Below are 6,596 nucleotides of genomic sequence, written 5' to 3'. Positions count from 1 at the left end.
ACAGTCTCCGAACCTTCAACTTCGCCCCCTCACGCTCAACCCTAGCGGTAGAACGCACTCTGGCCATTTAATTCTGAGTTTGTGGAAATTAAATACTTTTTTCTTCCGAAGTTTTTCCTTCTGACGAAGCAGGTTTCAAGTTGGAGCTTCGTTCGATTCCGAGAGTCAGGCTTTGGCGATGGTTAAAAATTTCGGCAGCAAAACAGTGCAAATAGCAATGAATGCTGTGGTAACTTCACACCTACTCGTCTGTTTATATAGTACAGCAGGTAAGAAGGCGAAGCGCCAGGATTTTTACACCAGGCGGACACCCGCTTGCACTCGCTGCGTGGTGGACCGCAGAGACAAACAGTAACTCTGCAAGGTGGGACCGATACGCGCTGGGAAACTGAATCGTTTCTCGACAACGAGCTCAGGGAAGGTGTTTTTTGGACCTTCGGCTTCCCGAAGCTTAAGAGACTTTTTTCACGGATCAAGCTCGTTACGAAAAACGATCTAGCACCGCGAAAGGGGCTACTGTTGGGACTATGCTTCGTCGCCGAAGGTCTTGTAGTAAGAAGCGGTTTTCAGCTGAAGCTGTTTGTATGAGTTGGCCGAAGGTTCCTCTTCATGAAGCTTCGGTATTATAAACCGACTTAAAGATAGAATGACCTTTTAGTCCATAAAGGTCTGAGTCAATGTTGTAAACTTTTATGAGGGGCATAATTGTAATTCTTCACAGGCTGTGTCCTGTGTCTATAAATAGTGAACAGTAATCCTTTACTGTTCACGCATTCTGATAATTGCAATCGCATCTTTCGGGAACCAATCTTTGCCAAGGCAGAGGTATAACTATATTCAATGATTTAATATATTAAGTAAATATAATATAATTCGTTTATGATTCATTTACCTTTTTATCCTTTATTTTATGTTATCTTATACAATCTATTAGAATTTAATTACGAAGACTTCACCTTCGTAATTATATTCTCATCAACCTTCGTCCAAGGTTCATTATCCTAAAGGGAATAATGTTTCATGGACGAAGGACGTTAACATTTAACATTTTATGTTGCCTTGTTCTTAAGGCAGAGCATTTGAGAACAAGTCTCCAACAGGCCACGTGGTGGCCCCGGAGCCGCCCACGTGGTGGGGTTGGGCGCTATTTGCCGTGCGACTAAAGATAGCCGCATGGACACCGTGCCTTCATACTGTAGTAAGGGGTACCCCTGATTCAGGGTACCGCCAAAGTCTTTGATCTTATTTATCTTTAGAATGATTTTTTTGCTCATAATTGATTGATAATTGTATTCATAAAATTTCTTTTATATGAAAACCCAATTAATTAATATGAGACCTTTGGTCCAAAAATAAATACTTTAAATGGTAAATATTTTTGGTATAATTATTATGAACTTTTTAGAAATATTTAAAAATATATTTATTTATATTTTGGGATATAAGGATAAAAGAAAAAAAAGAAAAAAACAAACCCTAGCCGGACCGGCCCACTAGGCGGCCCAATCGGCCCACCCATCTCCACTCCCTCTCTCTTTCTCTCACTTACACGCGGGCCCCACCCGCAGTCCCTTCTCCCTTCTCCATCCGCCACACGCGCGCGCCGCGCCGCGACTGCGCCCATGCCCTAGCCATGTCGCCCACTGGTCGAGCCACCCCGCACCCCGGCCGAACTGCCCCAGCGCCCCCTCACCTCCCCAGCACCTGAAACCGCCATCCCTTCCCCTTCCCCTTCCTCTCCCCCACTCCCTCTCCCCTCATGAAATCGCCGCCATTAAGGTGATTAATGGAGCCGCCGGCCTACCTCTCCCCGCCGACCTTGCTTCCCGGCCGCACCCATGTAGCCGGATTGTCCGCCATTGTTTGTCCCTTGCCGTGCCTCGCCGTTCGTCCAAGGTTGAAGACAACCCATATTTTCATTTATTTTTCAAAGCGTGTTTTGAATTAGTTTATGAATTTTGTAATTATTATGTTGTAATATGGGAATGTTATGATTTGGAATGCATGTGTATGTGAACTATTGCTTTTGCGTATTTATGCGATGAATTAGTGAATAGTTATTAGACATGATTTTGGTTTATGATTACTTCAGAATTTGGGATTGGGAAGAAGTATGACAAAATTTGGTAAAGATGTGTTAGTAGTAAAAACACTAGATAAGTAATTTCATAGTTAATTTTGTTTATGATGAATTTTAGAATTTATCTAGAAATTTATAATCATAGGTTCATTTAGACCCACAAAATAAATAATAGAAACTTTCTTAACACATAATTAGTAAGTGGTATATAGTTCATAATAATTCAAATATTATAGTCTAATCAGTGGTTTAATTTATTAAATGTTTTGACCTCTGATTATTATAATGACATTTTCTTTTAGAAAGAAAATATAAAACTAAAAAGATATCATTATTTGTAATAGAAATAATTAATTGATAATTAATTTCTGTAGAATTGGTTAAGTCATTACATCTAAGCTATGTTACAATCCAAAATAGAGTTACAATGGATTAATATAATGAATACAAATAAGGTTTTATTCTAAGCACTATCTTAAGTATGGTTTGTGTGGTATATGCTCGTTCATGTAATGGTGAATGTTATTCATGTAATGGTGTATGCTTATTTATTTGGTGAATATTTTCTTTTGTATGTACGATATGCGAGTCTATATTAGAAGCTGACTGTGTGGTAGAAGAACCGAATACGTTCGAAGACGACCTGCAGGACACTTTTGAACAAGGCAAGTGGATTCTCCGTCTGCATTTTTGTTTATACCTAAATAATACATACAATGATGTTTACTTTTTGAATATTTGCATAATTTGATGGGATTTTCCTAAATATGATTTCTTGGAAATACCAACCATATTCCTTAATTACCATGGGATAAACACTATGCTTAGCAATTTGTGCTACTGCTTAACTTGATAATTATGAAGTCACTCTTTAATGATACTATTGTTCCGGAAACGAAATTTGTATTATAATGTTAACCCAATGGTTAAACAAGATCATTTCGTATTAAATGGAACATGGAGTGGCCACCTAGGATAACAGTGCAACCACGAGTGCTATCATGGCTCTCACTTTGGTAATTAGTTGTATAGACTTAGTGCTTAGCAACCCTACCTGAAAGATGGGCAAGAGGGGGTGGCGGTGGTTTGGTGGTAGCTCATGTTAACATGGGGTGGTAGTCTTGGCTAAGTTACCTCGCCCAGAGGGCCATCAATACTGATGTGGAAACCTTAGCGGGTGGCTTTGTACTAAGGATATTTTGTGAAAGCCTCATAATGGATCCCTAGCCATTCACCTCGGCAGTGTATACGGGTCCGTACAACCCATGCTAGATGGGATACATGGTTTGTGGGTAAAGTTGTACCACCTCTGAAGATTGTAAAGCTGATATGTCAGCCGTGCTCACGGTTAAGAGCAACCTAGACCCTCACATGATAATTAAACTCAAAGGTGGACAATAAATCGTGATATGATGATTTATAAATTGTTTGCTTAAGTGGTTTCACTTAAGTTCTTTTGATATAATCATATCCTTATGATTAATTGGGATGTTTTGGGATACACTTACAATTAGTAAGTTAGGCGTTGTTAATAAAATATTTACCAACTAAAATGCTTACCACTTAACCATAGCCTAGCTTGTTAACCTTGCATAATTCCACCCACTTGTTGAGCCCCCACCATAAGTGAGCTCATCCCTTGCTAATATTTTGATCATAAGGTGATGAGGAAGACTTTGACAAAGATGTTGATGAGTACTGAGTCTAGCGACTCGTCGGTCATCTTCCTGTGGGAGATCGCCCATGTTATATCCGATGTACTTTGATGATGATACTATTTTAGACACTTATGTCTAGATGATGTAATAAAGTTATTATACTCTCTTTACACCTTTATTTCATTGTCTTTTGATATATTACACTTGTGACGTCAACATATGTGTGGAAAATGGACCCTGGCACACATATGCTATGCATTCAGTTTTGCCCCTAAAACCGGGTATGACAGAAGTGGTATCAAAACCTATGCTACTCTAGGTCGTTAGACTAGTTAGAAATAGAAAGCTCAGTCTATTCAAAATATGCTTATTTTGCTCTTACAAAATTTATTTTATCAATCCTGCCTCTTTAAAATTCAACTAATGTGACACTTTCTCTTGTAGATGGTGTGTACTGTCCAAACCACCCGCGTAAACACCAACAGTATTCCTACACCCAGGCAGGCTCATGTCTACCCAGTTGTGGTGGAAGAAGTCCCAGTGGAGCTACACCACCTTCATGTGGAGAGTGGAGTGATTTTGGAGGACAGGTCAGAGGAGATTTTGGCAACACCCACCCCGTTGTCAGAATCACATGCCTTTGTAGTTGGAGCTTCATCTTCAGCACCGCCAATGCCAGTAGCTCGAGCCCCTGCTCCTGGAGGCGACGATCCAGATGATTCTGGTGATGGTGAAGATGATGACGATGAGGCAGAAGAAGAAGAAAACAACAATGAAGAAGCCAACGATGAGCAGGAGGACAACTTTGTTGGGATATGGCCTGTCACTAAGCATTACACCTCAATGTTCGAGATGGGACACTTCCCAAACATGCTACATAATGTACTGCATGCTCTAGCAACCTATGTTCGACCTCTATATGACACAAGGCGAGTGTCTGAGCCTCCTCGGGCTTGTTACTACCTCACTCGGGTGCATATCAGAGTGATGGATGCAGGAGACAGAGGTTTTAGGACTCTATCAGCCCATGAGTCTCTGATGTCACTGTCTACCTATGCTGCTTCGGTGAGCAATGCTGCTAAAAGAGCTATGTGGTCCGTCAACCACACTTATCGGCAGCAGCTGCACAACACGGAGTACATACATCTCCCCCTACATCCACGTGGAGAAAGTAAGACCAGTGTTGTTCCAGGTGAAGCTGGAGAAGATCGCCTCAGTACCCTTGTAGGTGTGGTGGCAGGTCTTAACAGTGATCTAGACAGTGCTACCCTGGATCTCTTAAGGGTACATGGAGAACTTGAAGAAGCCCATGTCTAGATTGCAGCCTTCGAAGCTCAGCTCGAAGGAAGAAATCCACCCGAAGCCCAAGTCCCTGCCATAGCTGTGTCCCCGTCCCACAAGAGGATTCGCTATGGAGCTCCAGGATCTATCACTAGGCTACTCTAGATTTATAAGTCATATTGTAATAAGTACGATTTTGCGATTAGACGATGAAACTCTTTATGATATTATTATTATAATAACAACCATTTTATGGTGATGTTTGCATAATGTTTGATTTGGATTTTTGCTTAAGTGCAATGATCTTATAGAATGATGGCCATAAGAACATTAAAATTAACAAATAAGCTTAACTTTAGTTAAAAGCTATTCCCCTAGAATCTTTCTCTACTCTTCACTTATCTAAAGGATGCACTTTCTAACCAACCAAATGGTGAACGATCGCTCAGGTCCCAAAAACACCCGCAACCGACATGCTGGTCAGTAGTTGCCACCACCACCACCCAACCTCAACAATGGAGCAGTTCATTGCCGTGCAGATGCAACTTCTCTAAGGCCTCATTTCTTCAGTGCAGCAAATCCAACAGAATCAACAGAACCAACAGAATCCCCAACATCAGAATGCACCCCAAGCTAGGGACAAGCACAGAGATTTTATGAGTCATCATCCCCCTGTATTTTCTCATTCGGTTGACCCCTCTGATGCCGATGATAGGCTTAAGGTCATAGGAAAGAAGCTGGACATTACATAATGTAACGATCGAGAGAAGGTATTATATGCTTCTAGAAGACTCGAAGGCGCCGCATCCGACTGGTGTGATGCCTTCACTACGGCACATGCAAATGCAGACACCATAACTTGGCAGGAATTTCAGAAGAACATCCATGCTAACCATATTCCCTCGGGAATAATGAAACTTAAGAAGAAGGAATTCTTATCCCTCACTCAAGGAGGTATGTCCGTTAGTGAATACTGGGATCGTTTCACCCAACTTTCTTGCTATGCACCAGAGGAAGTTGACACAGACGAGAAACGCCAAGAGCGATTCTTAGAAGGATTGATTGGACCATTGAACTATCATCTACAAAGCCACAGTTTCCCGAATTTCTAGACTCTTCTTAACAAGGCAATTGGCCTAAAAGCAAAAGAAGGGAATTTTCAGACCACAAGAGGAAACTCCAAGGACAGTCTAGCAGAAACACCTAACAAAACAACCCTCGAGGTTCTCAGTTTTGCTCTAGAAATCAGAGTGGAAATAATAATTATCAAATGCAACTCTCTAGACAGCAAGGACAGAGAAGCAACCAATACCAGAACCAACAAAGGAATAGATCTTAGACCTGTCAAAGGTCTAGTGGTTATCAGCAGAATCGTCAAGGAAGCACCATGAACACACTGACTAGAAATAACAATACAACTACTCCAGTCCAACCCAGTGGATGTTTTAAGTTTGGATAAATTGGTCATCATGCCAACAATTTCCCTAAGCGCAACCCACAAACACCCGAGAGGAACAACAATCAAAGAGTTGATCAGGATACACCTGCTCGTGGTACTGCACAGAACAAGACTTCAT

The sequence above is a fragment of the Zea mays genome, chromosome 2 (genome assembly GCF_902167145.1).
Source record: "Zea mays cultivar B73 chromosome 2, Zm-B73-REFERENCE-NAM-5.0, whole genome shotgun sequence".
In the NCBI taxonomy this organism is placed as follows: Eukaryota; Viridiplantae; Streptophyta; class Magnoliopsida; order Poales; family Poaceae; genus Zea; species Zea mays.
The sequence above is the reverse complement of the archived record's forward strand: the minus strand, read 5'-3'. Positions refer to the sequence as shown.